Raw genomic sequence first — 24,825 nt, 5'->3', positions numbered from 1 at the left:
ATACTTACGCAACTGCAAGGAGTACCAGGAGTGCTTCCTTCAGCAGGTGTGATGCTGTACATTCGTCCTTTCTTATAGATTTACTCTTTCCAGGAACTCCGTGAATGCTTGAAACACAGGTCTTGAAACTGAAAGTATACTTGGGAAATCCACTGCTCCTTTCACTCTGAATTTAGGCAGGGGTACCTTCCCAAGTGCCGGGCTTTTTGATGTTTCAGTTGAAATCAGAGATGCTGTGCTTCCATCCGAACACTTGTCAATACATTCAAAGCAACTGCACATCTTAAACAATGGTTTCAGCTATTTTTAGTTGCTCAGTCATATCATGGAAAATTTGTATTTCAGCTGCTAAGACACTCCTCTGGTGTTTGGGGGGGGGGGGGGGGGTTCCCGTTAAGGACAGTCAGATTCCTCTTTCTTTATTTTAAACAAATGAAAAATTAGCAGGTAGTGCCTGCTTTGATTTTTAGAGATTATATGAAAACAACTTTTCAATAACTTTACGCATATTAAGTTTGTTTGCCTTTAGAAAGATAGTGATGCTCTGTGCATTCCTGGGTGTCCGATTTCCACAGCACAATTATTTACATCCATGACATCTACCAAAAATGCTGTGGACTTTCTCATGGTGATTCTTCTCACTTGTCAAGCTTCTGACATAAAGTATTTTAGATCAACTATGTATTATCTGCAAAGAGCTTGAAATATGTGCTCTTACTGCAAAAATAACCCACCATAACTTGTGCCTCATTACCTGTATTCTGCCATGCCCACGAGAGGCTTTGCCAGAATCATTAGCTGTTCTTTGTAATTATGGATGACCTGGTGTATTTTGGTCCTGTTTCTAGTAGCTTTTAGTTTTCCGGAGTAATTAATTTGGGCACTGACACACCTCATGATGTGCTTCTGTTGTGTAACTTCATTATCTCTTCCTGTTGGCTGAAGATTATCGTGCCTCTTTAGGAAGAAAAGTGTGTGGAAATTCTTGAGCATTTAAAATATCTTGGGTTTTACTGAGATTTGCTACGCTATGCTAGTAATTCCTCCAATTTTAGTCTGTTTCTTTTCTTCCAGTCTCCTCCATCCAAAAGGTGTGCACGGTGGTGCCACTGGGTGTGGTAAACATTAAAGCTGGTCCATAAGATTTGTGAGGAATGCAGCCTGTCCCCTGCCCAGAGCTCCGGTCCAGACTGGGCTGGGTTTAGTCTGCTCTAACAGTTCTGAAGCTCTGTTACTCTTGTGTTCAAGGTAACCTCACACAGGGAGGCTGCATTCCAGCCTCTGGCAGAGCAGATCTTTGTTGTGTCTTGGCCTCTGTCACACATTCTCCCAAGTGTTTCCCAGGTCTCACTGGTAATGCATTTAGTTTAGCTGTTGGGTTTTTGGGAGGCTGAAGTTGAGATGATCCAAAGAGAGTCGGTCTGTGGGCCATCCGTCTGGAGGACCCTCCTGCGTTAGCCACTGGAGAAGAAATAAGGAAGGACTGGTGTGACAGCAGACAACAGAGCACCACATGCTGCTGCACCTCCTGGCTTTCTTAGCTGGCTCAGCGGCAGAGACCTTTGAATCATGATGTTACGGCAACTCGAAGATCCATGACAGAATTTTGTAAGTGATAAGCTGTTTGTTTTTTTGTTGTTTTTTTTTTTGGGGGGGGGGGCTTGTTGTTGTTAACAAGCTCTCCAAATGCTCCACTGAAAGAAGAGCATTAAATTTGCAAATTCAGATGTTTGCTTTAGGGAGTGTTACATCAACTTTGCTCTTTTCTGCACGTGCTTCGGGGTATTTTTGTCACTGTTCAGTTGACACAAAAACTCCTGTTCCATCACACTTGCATGTTCTTATACCTTCTGTTCCCCTTCCTCCCCTCTGGAGGACTAATAATAAAAATGTTTATGCGATACACTGTAGGGGTCACTGCCATCCAACTTCTTGTGAGCTCAGATTTAGATACAGAGCAGGCTTGCACCTGGTTTCACATATTTAAGTGTAGGTGCAACTTGCAGCAGGCTGGTCCCACCAACCTAGTAGTGGGATCCTGGGCATCGTAGGTGTAGTCTCCAGGGAATGGAGTCACTAGGAAATATCACTTCTCTAGTGAGCCCATGCAAATGGAGATTTATTTTTTCAGAGGTCAGTAATTTATTGCTTGTTTTTTCAGAGGTTGGTAATTCGGTCGTCTTTGGGAGGAGTTTTTTGCAGAGGTCAAAATACAAAGATTTTGCCTTGCCACCTTACAATCTTTTGGTCCCAATGACAAAACCTCTCAAGCTGCTCGAGGAGTGACCAGAGGCTTTTAACATGGACAAATCACTCCAATTTCTCATGCCTTGTTTCAGAATTAGCTTGAAAAAATCAGGCTGAAGTCATGCCAAAAATCCAAAACGGCAACAAAGTAAAGAAGAAATCTCGCAGCAAACATCCAGTGTGGAGAAGGTTGCCAGAGCTGGAAGCTGTGCCAAGTTTATAATCAGGCAGCAATGGGGTCTCAGTAGGTAATGTTGCCACACTGCAGCGACCCGTGTGAGAGGCAAGGAAGCAGGATCTGTGTGATGTGCGGCGTAGTGCATGGACCGGACCCGAGATTACCAGGACTAGAGAACGTGATTTCTGTGCATCAGATAAGGCACCGACTGCAGATAAGTCTCATGCTAACTGACTGCATGTTGCAATACTAAATGCATCTATAGATACAGACCAAGGTATGTGGACGGGTGTAAATTTCCCCTTCCTGACATGAGCACGCTATGTTTTGTAGTAGAGCCAAGGCACTGGCTTGTTTCTAGAGTTCCTTTTATGAAATCTTGGGGGAAAGGGGCGGTTAATGTAATTCTCTCGACATTAATTCTGCCTCATCAATACTTCATGGATTTAATAGATTGTAGAGCTAAAATCGTTTGGGAGATTGTTTTATCAGCCAAGCATAGCAGAGGCTGCTGAAGCTAAATGGAGGACAGTACGCATCAGGGTGTATTATAGGGTACTGCAGTATCCAAATGTAATTACTGTGGGGTTTGTTTCTGTCTGCCTTTTGTGAAACTTTACATTGGGCACTAAATACTTTGCATATAGGCAAGCTGCCTCTTTGGTAAGAGCTTGTTATAGGTCTCTAGACACAAGTGTCTGTTTCCACCTCACAGCATAAGCACACTGCTTTCGTTCTTCATCTCCCCTTCCATCTCCCTCCTGCTTAAATGCTCCTCTGGCAGGGACATAATGAAACTGCATAGAAAGGAGCATGAAGGAGAGGAGAGATCTCACTGCAGAGTAACAAAGCTGAGTATTTCTGGACATTGAGTTATTTATATTAATCAGTTTGCTAAGCTCAAAGATAAAAGAAAGCCTGGGAAGCAATCCAGAAAAAAATAAAAAAAAAAAAAGAAAGAAAGAAGACAGTGTGAAGACGCTGCATTAGTGAGTGTTTTCGGGAGGCCTGCAGTGCTGTCTCGCAATAGCCATTTCAAAATAGAAGTGAGATGGGCGGATCTGGAAGGCTGGTGCTCAGAGGTGGGGGAGATTCCCGCTGGATGTGTCACACTGGGTAAGCTCGGCTCTGCTGGAGCGCCCTGCGTCATCCTGCAGCATCCCTGCTGCCAGCACTGAGCAGCACTCCTCAGCTCCAAGGGGTCCCTCGCAGCCGCCGCTGGTGTGGGAAAGCTCTTCCCAACGCACGTTATCAGGGAAATAAAGCACTGATGGTGCTGTTTAGAGAATGGCCATTTTTAGACAATATCCACGAGCGTAAGTGCATAAGTCTGTGATTATGCTGCATCATCCTGAAAACCTCGGAGCTAACAGAGGTTTGTACAGCCTTCTAATAAATAGTGCTTTGTCCATACCTACACTGCGCCCACAGATAGGAATATATCTAGTATAGTAAATCATAATGCTTCTATTGTTTTTAGGGAAAATAGTAAAAGATTCAACTGTGTAAATGTCATTCCTGCCCAGCCCACTTAGTACTATGAGACAGGGAGAAGTCTGCTTTGAAATTCTCCCTCCAGCAAAAGCCTGAAAAGCCTTGAAGATTGCGTGCATCCTTGATCACGTCATGCAGCAGCAGCCCTGAGAAATACAAAATCTCGTAGCTCAGTCTGCTAGCGTTTTGAATGCCCTTCTGGGTGTTGAGAATCCTGCCTTTCTGCTGTTACAAGGTGGTATCTCATCCTGTAACAACTTTTCAGACCATGTCCTGGCATAGGTTTTGCATTTTTTTAATCAAACTATTTCTTGTTGTATTTTACCTTGTGCAAAAATCACAACAACCCAAAGCAAGTGGCTTTACAGGTAAAAGGATAAAAATATAAGTGGCATGAGAGTTATTACAGTCTTTCCATAATTACGAGTTAAAAAGCATGCATGTATCTTAGATATGATTTGAAATATTGCCTGCTTTGGTCCTTGGTTAATTTTTTTTTTCCAATTTGTGCAGTTAAGATACTAGTTAGAAGGAAGATGGTATGGAAAGAAACTTACACTGCACTCTTTGTAAACATGAGTTCAGGTCATTTCTTGTCCTCTTTTGTTGCTCATCAAAAGTTAGAAGTTTTGTCATTTTTTCAGTGGGAACTTGCACCAAATTCTAGCACAATATGCTTTAAGCTAGTCGTTACATCAGTGTCCCAGCACCCGTTGCTGCTGGGTGCTCATTCTGGTGAGCTGTAATTGCACCAAATCATGAGTTTTGGAAAGTCCTCGTTTAGCAGTTATATCTGTTGGTTGTGTATGACAATTAGGAGTTGTCCAATTTTTCCCCACGGCTTATTCCATGTTATTAGGGCACGAGTCTCTCTCTATGTGCCATTTACTGTCAAAACATAACCCTTTTATTCCCCATTTCTTCCCATTTACATCACTTGATGGGTTTAGACAATTGTGTGTCTTTATTCTTCTAAGATGCAGGCTGAGAGGAGATCCAGTACATGAAATTCTGCTCTGTCCATAGAGCAGGATATCTGCAAATACATCTGTAGACATATAGAAAATGTAGAAACTGACAGCTGAGAGATCCTGTAGACTTCTCATTGTTTTCTACCATGGTGCTCATGCCGAATCTGTCAAAACACAGAGAAACAAATCTGTATATGAATGAAGTGGCCTTTTTTACGTTGTCTGGGAAGACCAAGCAACATCTACAGTCCTATTTTTAAGACATCCTCTCTGACCATGTTGGTATGTGCTAAGTATCTTTGCAGGGGCCCGAGATCGTTGCATTTGCTTTTTAATAAGTTTTGCTCTTGAGTTTTGCCCTCTAACTGACTGTAATTACACAGGGAGGCTTAGCTCGGGTCTAACCACCAGCTTTCCTGCATGTCATTAGACGTTGTTAGGGGATCAGCCTGCATGGTTGTAAATGACAGGATATATCTTCCTCTAATCCTTTTTTGGATGAGGCTGTTTATAAGGCAGGCGTTTCGGAAGAGAGGGAGCACTATTCTAAGCTGACGAAGCAGAAGGAAAGTTTGTGTTGAATCAGGGGCTGCTTGCAGCAACATTTTGATCGTGGTTCATATTGAAGCACCTTGAAGACACAAGCCCCATCGCTATAGCGTAACAGAATTCTTGCACGTTAACCCTGAAGTATTCATCATTTCTGTACTATTAGCGTGGCATGTGCCCTCCACATGTCTGTCATCCTCTGCAAGCGGTGTAGATGTTATCCAGAAGCAGTTGTATGCAGAAGCTTGCCAGGTCATGCACGGGAAACGTGCTACTGACTTCTCAACGGGAGCGAGTCCTGCACAAGCACTGTGGCTTGCGGCTTGGTCCCAGCAGCTTCACGTGGCCGATGCTCAGAGGTAGCACCCTGCCTGGGACCTCTCTCACAGCAGCCTCCAGGAGGGCTGTATGTTGCATAATATGCAGAAATCATCCCACCTTAAAGACATCTCAGCAGCCCAGCGCTGGGCAGGGCTCTGAGACCAGAGGGCTGGGTTTCAAGGCAGAGATCAAAGCCCTCAGCTGTGCACGGATGAGTGTGCTTGGGAAGAGCTCGCACAAAGATGGGTTTTGTTACTTTGCCTTCCCCATCTGGTTTACGTCCCCAGACTTGTAACTGCTTTTTTATGCAAGTAAGATTTGGGTGAATTTATGTGGGAATTCAGTTTTAAATTTTGGGAGAAACGCAGACTGTTAATCTCGTGTTACCAGACCGCTTTTACAGCACCTTTCAGATTCCAGAAATCAAAAGAAAAGTGTGCTTTCCCTTTGAGGCATATATTTGAGGCATCATTGAAAGTCACATGTACCACAGGAGACTTAGCAAAAGCACAGTGGTTTCTATTGCTGTATTGAATATTTCCCTAGCTGAACTTCTGATTAAAGAAATAAATTCCTAAGCCATGACTTTTAACCATCTCTTCTTCTCTAGGAAAACTCTTCATAACCGCAGTGAGAGACCAGCACCAGCCCAGGCCACTGTCCTGCTTCAGCAGGAGCTGTAATAGTGCTGCCATGTAGAGAATTTTTATGTCAAATTATCACTGCTGCTTCACTTCCACTGTAACAAGCAATTCTCGTGGTATTTTTTTCCTAGAATATTCCTCTTCTTGTAGAGGATACCCATGAATATATTCAATGTCTTGCTCTCTTCTTTTTTTCTTTTGTTATCTCTTATGTCTGGGAAAAATTCCAGGAGCTTTATGGTGTAGCTTTAGGCTCATCTGGGTTGGAAACACTTCTACGTGTCACCCAGACAAGAACTGTCCTTGTTTAAAAAAAAAAAAAAGAAAACTCTTTTCAGTTCAGTGATGGAGGAGGAGGAAGGTGCCCTAGGCACAGCTGGCGATTAGTTGTATAGTTTCTTCAGGTTGATAACCAGCTCTGATAGAAATCTGTTCGTTGATGGACAGTTCTCTAATGATACTGGACAGGGAGAGCAGTAAATTTAATATGCTCCACAAGTCAGGGTTGGGCGAAACACCAGAAAACTCTTGGAAGTCTGAGGTAAATCCCCTTGGAGCTTGCTTTATCTGCTCACAACTTTCCCTTTCTGTTATTTAACCAAGTTTGAATCCAGGTCATCTCTCCTAGGCTAATCTATGTCAGTGGAGTGGTGGAGTGTGAAGGGAGCTTTTCCTTTTTTGTCTCTCTCTCTCTTACCCAGAACACATAAGCAAAAGAGCAGGCGGTACCGAAGCTGAAATCGTGGCAGTCCATACGTGTCGAAGTAGCTGTTGGTAACAGCAGCGACAGATATCTGTTCTTGGTCAGTTTGGCAAAGCATAATCTAGCAAGTGACTCATCAAATGTACTTTTGCAGTCATTCGGCAGGTAATGCCGTACATTTGCTAACGTTAATAAGCTTGACTGTAGATTAAAAAGGTCCAGCAACCTCCAATTAAACTTTCTGTAATTTTCAGAAGTAATTCCTTCTCATGTTGCGTGCTGTTTCTCTGCAAGGATCCGGAAACATCCACGTCATCATTTGTTACATTTAATAGATGTTGCTCATCTTATGCTTAAAACAGTTTGAGAAATAGAATTCTTTAATGGAGCCCAGTTAAATCTTTTGCGAAGGCTTCTAAAGTGTCAGATAGGGCTTGCAAATAGCAGAGACTGGCGCTGCAGATTATTTAAATCTGTATGACATCACCAGTGGATAATTTAAAAAAAAAAAACACTTATTATGTAAATGTATTCAGTAACCAGTAAGGTTATGTATGTGAGAAATCATACTTTTGTGCGCTTTAAGTCAGCTCACCTGCGTTGTGTTTGTTCTCGGCGGAATACGGCATCTGATTATGACTTGGAATGTCTCCAGAGAGCTCATCTCCAAATTGCTGCTGTGATTTACGGGAACAGAATTATGAAGCTTCTTGAACCTTTCAGAGCTTCCTGCTTCTTTGTTGGTCTTTTTAGATCTAACATAGTTTTAAATACTTCTTAGTGATTAGATTAGGCACAGGCAATTTCCTTTTAAAATTGCCTGAGCAGGCCCTTTGGTAAACAGTAATAACCTTGTTGTGGCTCAATAGGGTTTGGCAGGCTAATTAAAATGGACTTCAGCACTGCAAATAGGTATACAGGAAAACTCTACAGGTCTGCTTAGAGGCTTGGTTGGGTTTCCATGTATGTTGGTTCAGTTGTGACCATACGTGTCTTCTGTTTATGGTTTCCACTGCAATCTATAAATTGTTTGCTTCAGAAAATCATAGTTTATAAGCACGTTGATTGATAAAACACTTCTATTTCCTACCCCATAACTGCTCCAACCATCCAATCCATTAGATGGATTCATGTTGATTTGTGCCATCTCTTCCTTAGGTGTTTACATTAAAACCGTTTTAATCCCTGAATGCTCAGGATTTTTTAAGACAGAGGAAAGAGAGAAGAGTTAAAGATTTCACCCAAGTCAAGAATCGCCTTATGAGGATCTTTCCAAATAAGTCTGAGATTTGTACAAAATTGACGACTACTTTTTCATGCAGGGTCCGTATTGATTTTGTGCTGCATGACACATCCTGCTAGGTCTTTGTGCGCAATAAACCACACTGACCTCCTGACCCTTCCCCTGACAACCTCATCGTTTTCCAGCTGAATGTGCCCGGTCACCCTGCAGCTATCGCCATAAACACATATGTAACTTTCAAAATCATTTCTTGAGCTGTTTTTTCCTCATTTCAGAGAGCGCAGAGAAAGCAGTGTCCCTGTCCACACACGGGCATACCCACACATTTCCAACCGGTAATCAGATTGCTAAAAAGAAAAAAAATGCCCATGGGTAATTAGCACTGTGAGTATAGTTAATCGATTTCAAATTAAATGCCACCGGCACTGGCAAAAGGTCACACTAGGTTTTGTTATGGGTTTGAGAAACCCCCTGGTTTAGTGTGCGCTGTCTCTGGGAACGGATATTGTCTTTGTATGCTGCCTGTGACAAAAGAGGAGCAAGGACTGCCGTTTTTGCAAATTATGCTGTAAAATTTATTATCGTTTTAATATACATCATGGTTTTGCTGTGTTGATTTTAAGAAAGAAGCCCTTCAATGTAAGGAGGCAGTTGTATCTTCTTAAGCACGGAAAAAGGAGCTGGGGCGAGGATGGGGTAGGAACCTCAGCTCTGGCTTCCTAGTCCACCATTCTCATTATTAGGTGATTTTGCCTCCTAGGCAGACAGATTACTTCATATTTTCCTTCATTAATGATTTATCAGACAGCTCCTCCCCTACAGGCTCATCTCTTCTGTTATCCATGCAGCCCACACGCAACCAGCAGGACGCAGCTGCCAGCTGGCACTCGCACGTGAAGCACGCGAGCTGCTGGGGCTCCTGCCTCCTCCTCCGGTGCTCTGCCTCACCTGCACGCTCCTTGCTGGCTTCAATTGCACCCAATCCACAAAATCTCCGTGTGTCCTGTTCTCCTGTCCCATCTCTCCAAGCATAATGTGCTTTTACTACCTTTAATTTAAAAAAAAAAAAAGTGAGAGAGATGAGGTGACCCCGCATGTGAAGCAGCAGCACTTGTGCTTTTGTTATGGGAATGCTTGGTGGCCTCTGAAAGCTCTGGGCATTTTGGTGGGAAGGTGTGCTTGGTGGAAGCTTCCATTTTAGTCCCAAGAAGTATTAGTCAAGAAGAGGGAGTGCTGGGGAGAAAATGAAAGAGCTTTGTCTGTGAACAGGAAGGTGTGGGTTGGCTTTAATTTCAGGTTTTGCTATCAGGTTCTTGGCACAACAGCTCTTTTGAAATCCTTTTCCAGTTGTCTGTCTGAGAGAGTGATTTTTATCACATCACTAAAGATTAACGCTATTCTTGTTCTCCTTTCTGCTCTCAGAAATCAGTTGTGCTCTGAGGCCTGGGAAAGGGAGTCCAAATGAAATCCCACGATGAAAGGGAAGAAGCCCAGAATTGCTTACCGCTCTCCAGCTTGTCCACCGCAAGCGGGTTGTGACTGGGTACAACAGGGGAGCAAGGGCTGTAGAACAGGAGGAAAAAGTGTAACTTAGGAAGGAAGAAGGAACAAGTGAGACTCCTTTGAGTCATTTATACAAGAATGTATAAATCTGAATCTACTCTTGGCAAGTGGCGATTGATAACTAATCTTCTCTTCCCCCTCCCAAACTCGCCCAGCATCTGCAGAAAGGACATGTGAGAGGAATAATAAATCTCATTATTTTAGCAGGCTACAATGGAAATTATGCATTAAAGGTGCAATGAGCACCTCAGCAGGGAGAAACCGACTGTTTCTTAGGACACCTAAAATATCTTTTCACCCTCACTGTTTTCGAGAACTTCCTCAGTTGTTCAGGCCGAGCTGGAGCTTTACAGTGCTGTTTTAAGAGGAGAGCTAGCAGGAGAAGGGAATTCAGGCTGCCACACATAATGGGTTAGCTGTTCTGTTGTGTGCTGCAAGACTAATCGATCTGAATGCCTTTGGCTTCGGAGGGGAGAGAGGTGGGTGAGAACAGTAGGCGTTTGTGTGCTTTGGGCAGCCAGGTGTCTGCACAACTGGTGTGAGCGCTGAGGGAGAAGAGGCTCTTGCTGCTCCTCGCTGGCCTCCCTGTTCCGGCCGGGGCAGGCTACGAGGCTCCCCTGGGGCTGGGCGGGGGGCCCTGGTGGGGCCGTGCTCACACAGGCCGAGAAAAGAGGTCACTGCGTGGTGGCTCAGGACGAAATAGGGGGAAGCCAAGGAAAAATTACAAGTAACTCATTTCAAGGGGTAGTTTGTGAGCAGAGCAAGGAGTTGGGATGCAGATCTTACATGTCCCCAGGCCAAGGGCACAGCCCATCAGTGTCAGCACGACTGGTTCATCCCAGCTGCATGGATGAGGACAGCACTTGCCGTCAGTAAAGCCAAGTGTATGTTTACAGCACCCTGACTGCTTCACAATAATTCCCTGCACATGGAGCACGTTACCTCACACAGCATGCATGAAGTGTACAAGAAGTTGGTGTAGCACAAAGTCTGCACTGAATTTCCATCTAGTGCTAACTGCCTGTGGTAAACCACTGCTCACCAAGCAGCTGTTTGTTTGTTGTTTTTTTGTTCTATGCATCTCATAGCTTTACCACTCACATTACAACACAGGTTCTGAAAAAGCAGGAGTTTGAACCATGCCATTTCCTCACAAAATGTGTGCCGTGTTTTTTGCTGCGTTACTGAATTGCTGCATTTGTCACTAGTTTCCTGGAAGGAAGGAGAGGAAGATGCTGCTAAGTGCAGCAGATCTGTCTGTGACCTGACAGAATCACAAAACTGCTGGGGTTAGACAGGACCTCTGGAGATGATCCACCCCCTGCTCAAAGCAGGGTCAGCTTGAAGTTGGTATCCCAGAGCTATGTTCCTTTGGGTTTTGAGTATCTCCGGCACTGGAGAAATCACAGCCTCTCTGGGCAACCCGTGCCAGTGTTCAACACCCTCACAGTGGAAAAGTTTCTTTTCCTGTATTTAAATGGCATTTCCTGCATTTTACTTTGTGCCCATTGCCTTTTTCTCTGTCACCGGCACCACTGAGATGTCTTGCCTTGTTGTCTGTGCGGCCTCTCATCAGGTATTTGTACACATTGATCAGATCCACCTCAGCCTTCTCTTCTCTAGGCTAAATGGTCCCAGCTTTCTCAGCTTTTCTTCAGATGACAAAAGCTCCAATCTCTTACTATCTTTGTGGCTCTTTGCTGGCCTCTTTCCAGTACATCCATGTGTGTTGTACACTGGGAAGCCCCAGACTGGACACAGCACTCCGTAAGAGTCTCAGCAGTGCTGAGTAAAGGGGAAGGATCACCTCCCTTGACCTGCTGGACATGCACTTTCTAATGCAGTCCAGGGTGCTGTTGGCCATCTTTGCCATAAGGAAACACGGCTGGTTTATGTTCAACTTAGTATCCATTAGGACACCAAGTTTTCCTTCTGCTTTCTAGCTGGTCAGCCCTCAGTATGTTCTCCCTAGCATAGGCTTATTTTCCCGTGAGCACAGGACTTTGTATTTCACTTTGTTGAACTTTTTGAGGTTCCTAATAGCCCATTTCTCCAGCCTGTCAAGGTATTTGTGAATAGCAGCACAACCATCTCTTGTACCAGCTATTCCTCCCAAACTTACTGAAGATGCACATTCTGCCATTAATGAAGAAATCAAACAGTATTGACACCAGTATCAACTTCTGGGGCACACCACTAATGCCCCATTCAGCAGCAGGTCCATGTTTTCCCTAGTTTTCCTTTTGCTGCTGATATTCATATAGAAAATCTTCTTGCTGCTTTTCACATCTCTTGGATTCAGCTCTTTTGGGTTTCCTGACCCTATCTGACCCCCTTTCCAGCTCTTGTACACTTCTGTTTTATGTTTGACTTTAGTCAGGAGCTCCTTGTTCATCCATGTGGGTCTCCTGCTGCTTAGCTTCCTGCATATTGAGGTAGAGCATTGTGGAGCTTCCAGGAGGTGATCCCTGAAAATTACCCAGCTCTCCTGGACCCCTGTTTTCTCCAGGCCTGTATCCCATGCAGTTCTTGTAATCCCTTGTAATTCTTGTAATCCCATGCGATGCAACGCACATTCCTGAAGAAGCCGAGTCTGCTTTTTGGAAAAAAGGCCATCCACCATCTCGCGGTCATTGCAGCCAGTATTGCCCCTGACCTTCACATCCCATGGTCCTTGTTTGTAAGCATGAAGTCCAGCACAGCATTTCCCATTGTTGGCTCTTCAATGACCTCTCTTAGGAACTTACCATCAGTGCTCTTCAGGAATCTCTCCTGCAACACTGATTCCCGTTGCTGATTTCAGCCTTTTCCCATGTTAAACGTGTCTGTGGCTGCTATTTCTTTGTGCAAACTACTTGATCATTTTACATGACCAAACTTTTGAACCCCATCCTGAAATGATGTCATGTGGAGAGCAGCTCGCAAAAGAAGGCTATGTGAGGCTTGTACCAAAGTGCAACACGTAACCCACCTAACGTGTTGGGTTTTATTTCCACCTCTTTTCTCACGCTTAAATGTAAAATAAGCATTATGCTGTTGGAACCAGGCAAAGGCTAATTTGCCTCATTTGAATGTGAAAAGGAGCCCACATCCTTCCTGTGCCCTGCAAAGAATGCAAAAAGACTTTACAGAGAAAACAGATGTACTAATATGTATCACTTGTGGGGGGCAGGGGGAATCGGGGTGCTGCCACTAAAGCAGTGCTGAGCTTGCAAGGAAACAAAAGAGCCAGCATACAAAATATTGTGCTGGGAAGCCGACAAAGTTGGGACTGTTCTCTTTCACTTACATTTATGCTCCTGGCATCTGAAAACCGCTCTGAAAAATATATACAAAAGAAAACATGTAGCCTCGTTCTTCACGCTCAAGAAAACCTGCACTGAAGACGCTTAGAGTGCTCAAATGCAAACAAAAAGCAGAAGCTTTTGATCCTTAGAGAAATCTTCTAAATTTCAGGGACAATATTGCCTTGCCAGAAAAGTACGCCACTCCCATCATAAATGAAGCAAACATAACTTTTGGAAGTGTCCATTGATTTTATTTATATTTTGAATTCCCCTACATCTCTTACACACAAATATGAAAGAGTTAGTGCTGTCAGCTCTCCAAAAATACAGGATGTAGTGGGGATGGTTTTAATGGTTTAGAACAGCATGGAAGATAGACAACAAATGAACTCTGGAATTATTTCTACAGCTGTACAACCCACTTCAGAATGCTGTCTTTTCCTGACCAATCTGCTTATCCCTCTTCAAGTACTTCAGTAACGAGCAGTCAGCACTGATCGGTCAGCTTGTGAATCTGCTGATGCTCAAAACTCCCCGAATTCACCAGTCTGCCTGCGGCAGATTTGGCCCAGAAGCATAACAGAGTCCCTTGCCAGTGATTAGCTTGTAGACAGGAGGCAGTTGTTTGTGGCCATTTATAATTTATAACATACGTGTATTGTAGGTCGCAGTAATACATGGGATTCTACAGGAGAATGAATGCTTCTTCTTAAAAGGCTACCTCAGACATCCTAAATTAAAAACTGGTTTTATGAAAGCAAAGAAGTGAAATGTCAGTTAGTCCTGTTTATTTTTTTTCAGCGGTAGCATTTGGGGAACACCCGTGGATGCTGCCATACTTTATGAAGGCATTGTGCTGTTCTCCCTAAATGCAGCATGCAGCTATCCTACAACCTGGAATACTAGAGCTCAGGACCATAAGAAGGACCCTTCAGAACTGGTGCTTCCTCCTTAACATACTGTTTGCATCTTCAGGAAGTGTTCTTAATTCACAGGAGTTTGAAAGCTACAGCATTGATGCACAAACTAACGTGTAGATATAAGAGGCTCAACAACCCTGAAAAGAGAAATTTTAAGCTCACTTACACAAATGTGAATGCAATACAACAGCTTGAGATGTTTGAACGTGGTTTACCTGCAGGCTTGTTTTGTAGGATCAGGCTAAATCAAATCTTGGCCTTGAACTATTATCTGTGTTTTGGAACAAACATCGCAATGCAGCACGCTGCAGAAGGAAGGAAGCAGAATAGAAGCTAGATCACTTTCCTTTCCTGCATTATTTCTTGTAAGCGTAGTCTTCTTACATATGGAATAAACATTTCCTGTTGTAAAAATATTGTAACAGCCTGCAGTAGTCAAATAACCGATAAACCACTGTCACTGAAAACTGGAAGTCAATTAGACTGGTGTGTTTAAGGAGAAATGTTCAAAGCATGCGGATGATCAGCAATCCAGTGCTCTGAAAAGGCAGTGAGTGTGCACTACCTGATAACTGCTGTGATTGTCAACAACTGCAGCTTTGCCGTATGGCAGGAATTATAAAACTTGATTTGTCATGCAAATGGCAGTGTAATGATATGGGCACATTTGGTTCCTGCTTTTTGCTTTGTGTCTTCTATGCAGCTAGACAAAATGGTGTAGGTATCTTATCCTCTCTGTTTCACGTGCTTTAATTCTACTGTGCAGATACTTTATTTATCTCTGTCTAGAGTAATACTGCTTTGTAACACTACTCCTCAAGTTGTCTGACAGCACTATTAAATCCTCGCTGTGCTAACCGCCCTGTCATTGCACCATGATAGCAGCCACAGAGCTGGGAATCCAATTTAATACTAATAAACTTCTATTTTGGTTAAAGCCCCCTCCTCATTCCTAGTACTAGGAAAACGTTTCAACCATGTTTTTGCATCCTGTACAAATGCTTTAAAAATGTAACAAAACAGCATGAGAAAGTCAAGGAATTCCTTTGGATGTCCAGTCTTATTTTTGACCAGCCTTTGTCCCCTGTCTCTCTGGAGCAGTGCTTCCGAAGTTTTCTTTCTGGAAGGTTGCACAAGGGGCAGAACACCATACACTACAGTGACTAAAGTGCTTGATAATTCCTGATGATTGGTGGTCTTAAAACCTGAATTCCCTGGACATCAAAACACTCACGTAGGTCCCAATATGTCTGAAAAAGCCCTACAGCTTCTGATGATGAGGCAAACTGTGGGCCACACTTTGTAGCCATATTATGGGAGCAGGTCCCATAAAGGGTAGGAGATAAAGGACAGAAGTTTGTTTTTTTTCATTTGTGCACGGGTGGTTTAATATTCTGGATCAAGGAGTTTAGTGGCTGTAACATGTAATCACTCGTCTCTCAGAGCCCCTGCTTCTTATGGACGTTAAAACAGTGATTTTTATCTGTCTCTGTCATGGTCAGACAGCAGATGCAGACTCTTATTGTGATAGAGTTACCCACACAAGTAGCTGCAGAAAAGGGAAGTGAGAATCAATTTCTTCACAAGACTTTCTCCTTGGAAGTATTCTAGGTACACAGAAAAGGGAAGCCTTGAGGATGTTAGCTGTTTTTTGCGTGATGGCATTACAGGCAACCTGTATGGATGGACTGATGGGGAGCTGGAGGAATGGGAGAAAAGGAAAATTGTGAGTTGCAAAGGTGGAAACCTTTCTTAGCAAGGAGGTAGAGGGAGGAGGGGATCAGCTTGGGATTTGCTTCTTTGCTCTGTATTCATTGTACAAAGCCAGGGGAAGAGCCATGTTCAACCCTGGTATTTTCCCATATGAGTTCTAAAAAACTATACTACCTCTGTATGTTCTTCTCTCTTTCCCTTTCATAGAGAAATTATTTCAGGAGCAACTGCAACTAGTCAAAAAAAAATTATCTTTAATCTTTTATTCTCAGGATCGCCATCGTGGCTTCCTTGATCTGGTTTCCTACCACAATTCATCTTTCTCTTGGAAAAAACTTCCCCAGCTTTCATTCTTGCAGTCCCTGTGCAGAAAAATAAGCATCGCCTCAATGTTTTCTGACATCAAGCTATGCAGCCACAAAGCTGCTAAAGCTTGGGCATTTAAATGAGTGGCAGGGCAGAAATGTGTCATCCTGACCGTAGCGTTGAAAGCAGGTCCATGCAGTACCCTGAATTTTAGAAGAAGGGAAGAGAGGGAAGAAGAGCAGTGCTTTAAGGGGAAGGGAGTGTGTCAGTAAGCGTTTTGAACATACAGTGGCCATAAAGGACTGAATTATGCTGTTCCTGGGGTTGTAGATGAATATCCTCTATGGAACAGATGTTTCGTGTGAGTTACATGCAAAGAGCAAATTATATATACAAGTCGTGTAAATTTAGGCTATAAATCAAACACTGTGTATATATCTAAATGATACTTTGGAAGAGTTTGTCTTAGTTCTCTGTTTCTTGGACAACATGCGTTAGTTTTGCTGCTGAGAGGTGAGCATGTGTTTGGCTAGGTTTTGGGTAGCGCTGTTTTCTCTTATTGTTTTCTTCAGTGAGTAGAGGAGACCTGGTGAAACCCTTTTCTAGACTGTGTTTACATCAGCACATTCGATCTGCCTGCGTCCAAAAGAATTATGTCAAAGCGATTGCCTGCATTTGTTTCTTAGCGTGTTCTCCGGCAGCACTGTCACTTGAGGGTCAAACTGGAATACATTAAACTGGAATTGGGGCAGAAACTGCAGCCAGCCTCAGGTCAATGATGCCTCTTGATATCTGTGAAAGTGACACTTCTGGGGTTCATTGCATTCACTTCCATAGCATTGCTGTGTCTGGTCTGGGTGAGCTACAGAGGCAGATGGTTAGTCTCACATTCTCCCATTTAATTCTCTCTCTGTGTGTCTGGAGTAAAAGGACAAGCCTAGGATTGACTTATTACTTAATATTTCAAAAAGTTAGGGTTTTTTAATCTACATGCTAAAGCTATTTTCTTCTATATAGTCTCTACATGTTTATGGTTAGGAAATCACCACAATTAATCCGTCCTTTGAAATAAATCTGTGGATTCTAGTTATGTGATCTTTGTAATCTAAGTACTAAAGTAGTACATCTTTTCTTATAAGCAAGCCTTTAGAAGGTTTAAAAATTTACTTGGACACATGCTTAACAGAACATCCTAATGCTGTAGGTTGTAGGTGGGATTGTGCCAGAGGAAGGGGGAGAAAAACGCATCCAGTAGGACAGCAAGTATTTAGATATAAAAATGCACTGTTCAAACTGTACTTTATCAGGCTCTGATTCACATTCTATTAGTAGCTCTGAAGCCTTTCTCTTCGACTTTTCCAAAATCTTTGCTTCTTTAGTTAATAAAGAGTTGCTGATCACATACTTTTGATCCTTGAGATCTGTTGAGAGGAATACCAGGTATAGCAGAGACCATTTGGTGTTGGCATGTGTGAATGCATGTGCATATATATACACATATATATTACGCTCAGACGGGCCTTTTTACTGCCTAAAATTTTCACGAGCTTTCTTGCTTTAGTTCACTCTACGGAAGTTGTGTATTATGATCAGTTTACTGAGGATGGGATGCTGCTTCTGGGTCTGTAACCTGGTAGCACAATTTTACTACATAGTGTATGCTGTGTTTTAGCAGGCATTGCTCAGTGAAAGTTTGGAAAACGCATTCTTTTCCCACCTGTTGAAGAGAAAATTATCTGTAGAATCATGAGTCGTTAACGATAATGAAATGTTTGTATGAAATAAAGCCTTTTAAATCTTGGACAAAAACCTTGTACCGTCTCCTTAAAATCCACCAAAGTAAATATTGGCAGGCTGTAGGACAAGGCAAATTCAGTACCCAGTGCACCCCGCAGAGCACGCAGTCCTCAGGAGCCCACCTGCCAGCATCCAGCCTGGGGGCGCAGAGCCAGCAGCTTTCTTGGTGGCACCCAGGTCCCTTGGCAGGGCCATCCATACTGAGACAGCACCTCAGCCCCAGAAGGCTGAGGTTTCCCCCAGTGTCACTCAGTGTGCCATGAGCTGGTCCTGGCTGTCAGAATTACTGACAAGAAGAAAAGGAGTGAGTTTTTTTTCGTGGAAACAAGACACTGTCTGATGCTGTGATCGCTCGTCTGGCCTCCAGTGTTTTGCAGGCAGTCGATCTTACCTGAAAGAGCTCCTAATAATCAAAGCTGAATGGGTATGCATCCTTTTTAAATAAACCATGATTATCTTCACAGCTTTGCGGAGATGGCCAGTACATCACAACACGTGGTACAAAGAGGTTAATTACCCATAACTGATCATTACTTAAAAAAAAAAAAAGGCCCCTTTGCAGTCTGGATTGGATTAATTTCCAGTTCCAACGAGTTTTCCGTCTTTGCTAGATTAGAACCCACAGTTATCAAATTTATTTCCCATATAAATACTCCTATACTACGAACAAAATTTAAAAATTTCCTTTAAGCTTTCTGTTTATAACGAAGCCTTCTGCTCCTCAGTGTTTTCAGTTCTTCAGTTGCTCTCCCCTGGCCATTCTTCGTTTTTTTTTCAGCACTTCATTTGAAAAATGGAGCAGCAGAACCTGATACATTATTCAAGTAGCAGAGGAACAAGAGCCAAATACAGAGTTACTATAACCTACCTACTCATCTTTTGATTTTCGTTTGTTTGTACAGCTGAGGCTCACGCTAGCCCTTTTGGCCACAGCCTTGCGTTGGGAATTCATGTTGAGCTGATTGCCTGCCAGGACGCCTGGTCTTGTATTCAGTCTCTGCTTCGGAGGATAGAGTCCTCTCTCTCCCTCTCATCCTGTAAGTATGGCCTGTATTCTTTATTGTAATACAATGGTTTTACACTTGGCCATGTTAACACCCAAACTGGCGCATCCTGCCTTCTCCAGTTCCCACTTGCTCTGTCTCAGACTCGTCCCTTTGTTGTTTTTGCTGTCCCCACTCTTGCTATCTAACCATACTTAACTTTAATCCAGGTCGCTGATAAGCCTATTAAATAGCAAAGGGTTGATTATCAGTTCCTGTGGGAACCCAGTAGGAACCCATCTGTTCGCTAACAGTTTCCCATTTAATGTTACACTTGGACTTAATTTATTAACTTTTTAATACATTTAATACAATTGTGGACTCAGAAGTGACTTCAGTATAAAATATGTTCAAGTTTTTTGCATGACCTCATGTAGTACTCTCCATGTATAGAGTCCTGCTGTCCATGAATGGATGGAGTGTACGCCACATGGACTTTAAAGCATTCTGTTTCGTGATAAAGATGTTCTACAGACAAAGACAAATGACTTAGGCTTGTCATACTGTCAACAACGCTGCCTTCATCAAGTGAACTTGTAATGTTTGCAAGAAATTATATCAGATTACTTTGATACAGTCTGTTTCTCTTAAAGTCAAGTTGATTGACTTTAATTGTAGTGCTTTGAAAAAATATATATTTAGTCCCGTGTTGGCTGTTCTAACCTATGCAAAATACTTAAAAAAAAAAACAAACAACAACAAAAAAACTAAGCCAATTAAAACTAAAACTAAGCCAACTGGCTGGTAATTACTTTTTACCTTTCTTAAGCACTGACCCAACATGAACCATCATCCTGCCCCTGGTACATCCCCAGCAGCCCAGAACTGTTTAGAAGTGGCAGCAGCAGCTCAAAGGCTAGCTATCTGAAAGCTTCTGATACAAGTTTGTCTACCAACTAATTGGAAACACCTAGAATCTTGTATACATTGCTTAGCGTCCTCTCTAAGTTGCTACAGTGGTGGGAAATTATTTTATCGTGATCGTAGACAGAACACCTGGCCTTTTACTTGTGTGCTAATCAGAAATATTGACAAAGTAAATTCTGCCTCTGTTGTATTGTTTTGAATTATTCTACCACATTTATTGCTCAGAATCTGTCTTTCATAATCTGCTTAGAATAATAAAAAATCTTATATCTGATTTATCTGTCTTAATTTTTCCTAGTATCTTCTTGCCTCTTTGATATAATCTTTATCTTGTTATTATCTTTTCCTCTTTTTCTCTTCATACGTAGGTTTTATATATAACACATTATATCTTTTTTCACTTCCCTGGTAAGCCCAGCTGTTGGTGTTTTTTTTTCATTGTGCGTTATTTTTATCTATCCTAGTCTTCTTTTCACAGTTGTAACATTGTAGGCATTTAGGAAATGTCTTAAACCATTCACAGATGTCAGCAACTTTAAATTCTGTCTACAGCCTGATTTGACTTCCATTTGCTTCAGTTTTGTGAAATTCCCTCTCAGAAAGCATGCACTGTTTTTAATTTATGTGTAGATGAAGAGTGTATGTTCATATAACATACAAAATTTTACTGGTCTGGATTTGATTGTAGATAATGTTAGCTATTTGCACAGAAAGTGTCAGTGCTTTTCAGTCTAAACAACCAGTAACCTTCTAGGTTGTGATCATTTCCTCTCTACTGAGACAAGGTCTGCGGCAGGGATTGTCTGGCTCCTCTGTTAAACCAGCCACATCATGTGGCCAGCACTGTGCTGTGCTTGTGCCAGCACTGCAGCTCCTGCATGTTGCTGTCCCTGGGGCTGGGGCAAGGAGCAAGTCACCCAGTCCTGCTTGCTTGACATGGTAGGCTAACCATGGTAGGTTTAGCAGTAAGCTGTGTAGTTTAGCAACATCCCATAAGCTGTTCACGTTGTGGTCAGCATTCTGTGAGCGCTGAGTTCTCCATTCCCTTCGGTGCTGCAAGGTCTACATTGCATATGACTCATTGGCAAGTGTCAACTTACTGGCAAGAGACACTGAAGAAGCCAGTTATCCTAATCTCTACTGTGATAACAGCAGCCTGTGGCAGATACCAGCTAATACCTCAACTTGGGTGCATCTTGATTCATAAATATTCGAGATTCCTTACATTACTTACTTCCAAGTTCTCAGTCACTCAGACATCATTTCTGACATACAGGGTCTGTCAATTCCCCTCTTCCATTTGGACTTCTTGAGTTGATTACAACTATTTCTTTTAATATTCTAATAACCTAAATCTAGCCAGTAGTTTTCAGGAATATTTATTTGCATTGCTCCTCTGCAGACAAAGGTTTTATCTGTTTTTACAGATGCTTGTAGTTAGCATACAAGGAACTGAAAAGGGTCATCCTCTTACAACACCTGCTTTGGTTAGTGTTGTGCTTGGTACCATGGTTTTGTGCTGAATGTGCTTTTGGTTGCATATTTAATCTGGCTTGTTTTGCCAGCCTGGTTTATGGAGTGTGTATTCTTTGCCTGTCGAGAGGTCACTTTTTCTCTGCAACACTCTCTCGCCATGGTCCACAAATCTGTACTCTGTGCTATTCTATTTGTTAACTTCTGATTTTCGTCTTTTTGTGCGAGGAAACAGGGAGGAAGTCCAGGCAAGATCTCCAGATCTCCTGAATTATCTGCAGTTGTATACTGCAGTTGATACTACCAGGTGTATCACAAAGCAGTCACTTCTAGTGAAGCCCAGCCTGTCTGCTCCAGGTTATCCAGTTCTCCACTTCCCTTTTGTGTCTTAAATACATAGAAACAGAAATCTCTGTTGTCCGCGTCTTCCTCACAGAGTGCTCTTTTCATTTCTTTCCAGTGAGGATGGTTGGAGCTGTCCGCAGGGGCACTTTGGGTCAATGCTTTGTTAACTGTTCATACTCAGAGAACAAGTCAAACTGGGGAGGGCATGCAGGGAGTGTGAGGGGGAGATCAAGCACCATCTGCATAATGCTGCCAGAGTCTAGGGGATGTGTATGTGCTTGTTCATGCATGAGCTATGGGCTTGTGGACCACCTGCTGAGTTTTGGGCCCCAGTACTCCCTTGGATCACAGGTCAAGGAACACTGTTGTAGATAATCCTGCATGCCAGGTTGAGCAAATGTCCATTTGGGCAAACATCCACACTCTGTTCTGCATGACTAGCAGGATTTTCAGGTGTGTTTTTAGACATTTGCAAATGTACCTTCATTCGCAGGCCTGATTTGAAGCATAGTTTCTTTTCTTAAGCATATGGACCCTGAGAAAGAAAGAAAGCGGGAGAAAAAAAATAATAAGTCATACTTCTGGGTGGATACTTCTGGCTTGAGAGACTATTAAGAAGTATTGGCATTTGCTGTTTTTATCACTCACTGAGTCAGAGAAAAATAATCTGAAAGAGACTAGTCCACACTTCTGAGCAGAGGCAGTGCCATGTCTGATGGCTAACCTTCACATTGCCTTAGGCTGTTTTGCTGTCCTTGCCAGCAGAAAGGATTTTCATCCCTGACACCAATGTAAATATCCACAACTGCCATTCAGTCCATTATTTCAGTGTGACTTTCTGCTTAGGCCATAAAGGATTAAAGTAGGACCTCCTATAGCTGCAGTGAGCAGATTGCAGTAGCTTTAACCTGAAGGACCAGGTTCTGACCTGTAGCTGAGGGTCGCTACACATGAATATCCTTTGGAGATCATTCCCAGAGCAGTATGGGCAATAACCTCAGGTTCATGATGAAATCAAATTAATGCATCCTTCTCTGTTCTACTTGCCCTCAGACATGGACATAAAGCTTTAAAACAGATCTGCCTGCCGTATGTTTAGCAATACTTAAATATTTTGATCAATGTGGAAGGCTCCTGTAGCTGTTTGCTGGCTTCCTTTGGAAAATGCACGTTATCATGGCAGGATCTATTTTCATGGCCCTTAGCTAGCAGCTGATGTCTTTTTAAGCTCCATCTTCACTGGCTAACAGAAGGGACTTGGAATTTGTAGGGTACATAGCAAAACAGAGCAGGGAATCTTCAGTCTTAGCGGCGTCATAGTTGGACAGCAGAGGACTGCATGCATCGGCGCTGCCACTCTTCTGTATGAGAGAATGCAAGTGAGGGCCTGTCTCCTTCTGTGTCCCATTGTTCAGAGTGTTTATCACTGTAATCTCAGCCTCCTATGCTCTCATTTCCAAATTTCAAAATCTCTGCTAAAAAAGGAAGAGATGGTAATGTGTCATCTTACAATCCAAATTCATCTCCAGGCAGCGTCTCAATTCTTGCCTATCAGGTGAACACAGTTTAACCTGTGTGCCTCTAAGGTTATTTTCCGGGCCAGGAACAGAAAGATTTACATATTGCTTCCTGTGGTGGGCTGACCCCAGCCAGCAGCTAATCTTCCACCCAGCTGCTCATTCACTGTCCCCCATCAGCATGGGGGAGAGGATCAGAAGGGCAAAAGCAAAGGGAATTCATGGGTTGAGATATATAGGGTTTAATAACTGAAGGAAATTAAAAGAAAACAAGTGATGTAAAGGCACTCCCTCACCAACTCCCACCAGCAGAGCAATGCCCAGCCAGCCTCTGAGCTATGGCTGTTTCAAAAAATCCCCCCGAGTTTTATGGCTAAGCATGATGCTATATGGTCTGGAATATGTCTTTGGTCAGCTTGTGTCAGCTGTCCCAGCTGTGTCTCCTCCCAGCCTGTTGAACACCCCTGTGGTGGTTTTACCCTGCAAGGTAGCTGAACTCTACCACAACCTCTCTCTCAGTCCCCCTCCTCAAAGGAAAAAGGGGAGAAAATGGGATGGAAAAGGGCTCAAGGGTTGAGATAAGGACCAGGGAATCACTCAACAATTATCATCATGGGCAAAACAGACTCAGCATAGGGAGGTTAATATAATTTATTGTCTATCACTAGCAGACTAGAACAACGAGAAACTAAAAGCAAACTAAAAACCACCTTCCCCCTATCCACCCTCTTCTATGTTCTCCCCCCGAGTGGCGCAGGGGAACGGGGAATGGGGGCTGCAGTCAGTCCCTGAGGCTGCATCTCCGCCACTCCTTCACGGCCACTCTCTGCCCCTGCTCCACGTGGGGTCCCTCCCACGGGATGCCGTCCTTCCCGAACTGATCCTGCGGGGGCTGCCCACAGGCAGCAGCTCTTCAAGAACTGCTCCCACACGGCTCCGTACCACGGGGTCCATCCCCCAGGAGCAAACCGCTCCAGCACGGGTCCCCCACGGGTGGGCGGCAGCTCCCCCCAGGTCCCCTGCTCCTGCGTGGGCTCCTCTCCACGGGCTGCAGCTCCGGCCCGGGGCCTGCTCCTGCGGGGGCTCTCCATGGGCCGCAGCCTCCTCCAGGCCACATCCACCTGCTCCCCCGGGGGCTCCTCCACGGGCTGCAGCGTGGAGATCTGCTCCATGTGGGACCCATGGGCTGCAGGGGGACAGCCTGCTCCACCAGGGGCCTCTCCGCAGGCCACAGGGGAACTGCTGCTGCGTGCCTGGAGCACCTCCTGCTGCACTGACCTTGGGGGCTGCAGGGCTGCATCTCTCATTTTCTCACTCCTCTCTCCCACTTGCTGTTGCACAGCAGTTTTCTTCCCCTTCCTTAAATCTGCTCTCCCAGAGGCCCACCCAGCGTCGCTCACTGGCCTGGCTCTGGCCAGCAGCAGGTCCCTTTTGGAGCCGGCTGGAGCTGGCTCTGATCTGACCTGGGGCAGCTGCTGGGCTCTGCTCACGGAGGCCACCCCTGCAGCCCTCCCGCTACCAATACCTTGCCATGTAAACCCAATGCAACCCCCAGCCTCATGTCCATGGAGGCAGAGTAAGAAACAGAAAAATCCTTGAAGCTGTGAAAGCACTGCTCAGCAATGGCTAAAACACTGGTGTGCT

General features: G+C 43.7%; 1 protein-coding gene across 5 annotated transcripts in view; it reads left to right on the top strand.

The window, feature by feature from the left end:
• Nucleotides 1-24,825, top strand: part of FYN (FYN proto-oncogene, Src family tyrosine kinase) — a 132,883-nt gene that overhangs the window by 61,005 nt on the left and 47,053 nt on the right. For 4 of the 5 annotated variants that reach the window (XM_035538398.2, XM_035538402.2, XM_035538401.2 and 1 more), the window contains exon 3: nucleotides 18,839-18,973. The exons of the other annotated variant lie outside the window; for it this stretch is intronic. The gene's annotated coding sequence lies outside the window, so the exon portion shown is untranslated. The remainder of the gene's footprint in view (nucleotides 1-18,838; nucleotides 18,974-24,825) is intronic. 5 annotated transcript variants of the gene reach the window in all.

This window comes from Cygnus atratus, chromosome 3 (genome assembly GCF_013377495.2).
Source record: "Cygnus atratus isolate AKBS03 ecotype Queensland, Australia chromosome 3, CAtr_DNAZoo_HiC_assembly, whole genome shotgun sequence".
Classification (NCBI taxonomy): domain Eukaryota; kingdom Metazoa; phylum Chordata; class Aves; order Anseriformes; family Anatidae; genus Cygnus; species Cygnus atratus.
The sequence above is the reverse complement of the archived record's forward strand: the minus strand, read 5'-3'. Positions and strand labels throughout refer to the sequence as shown.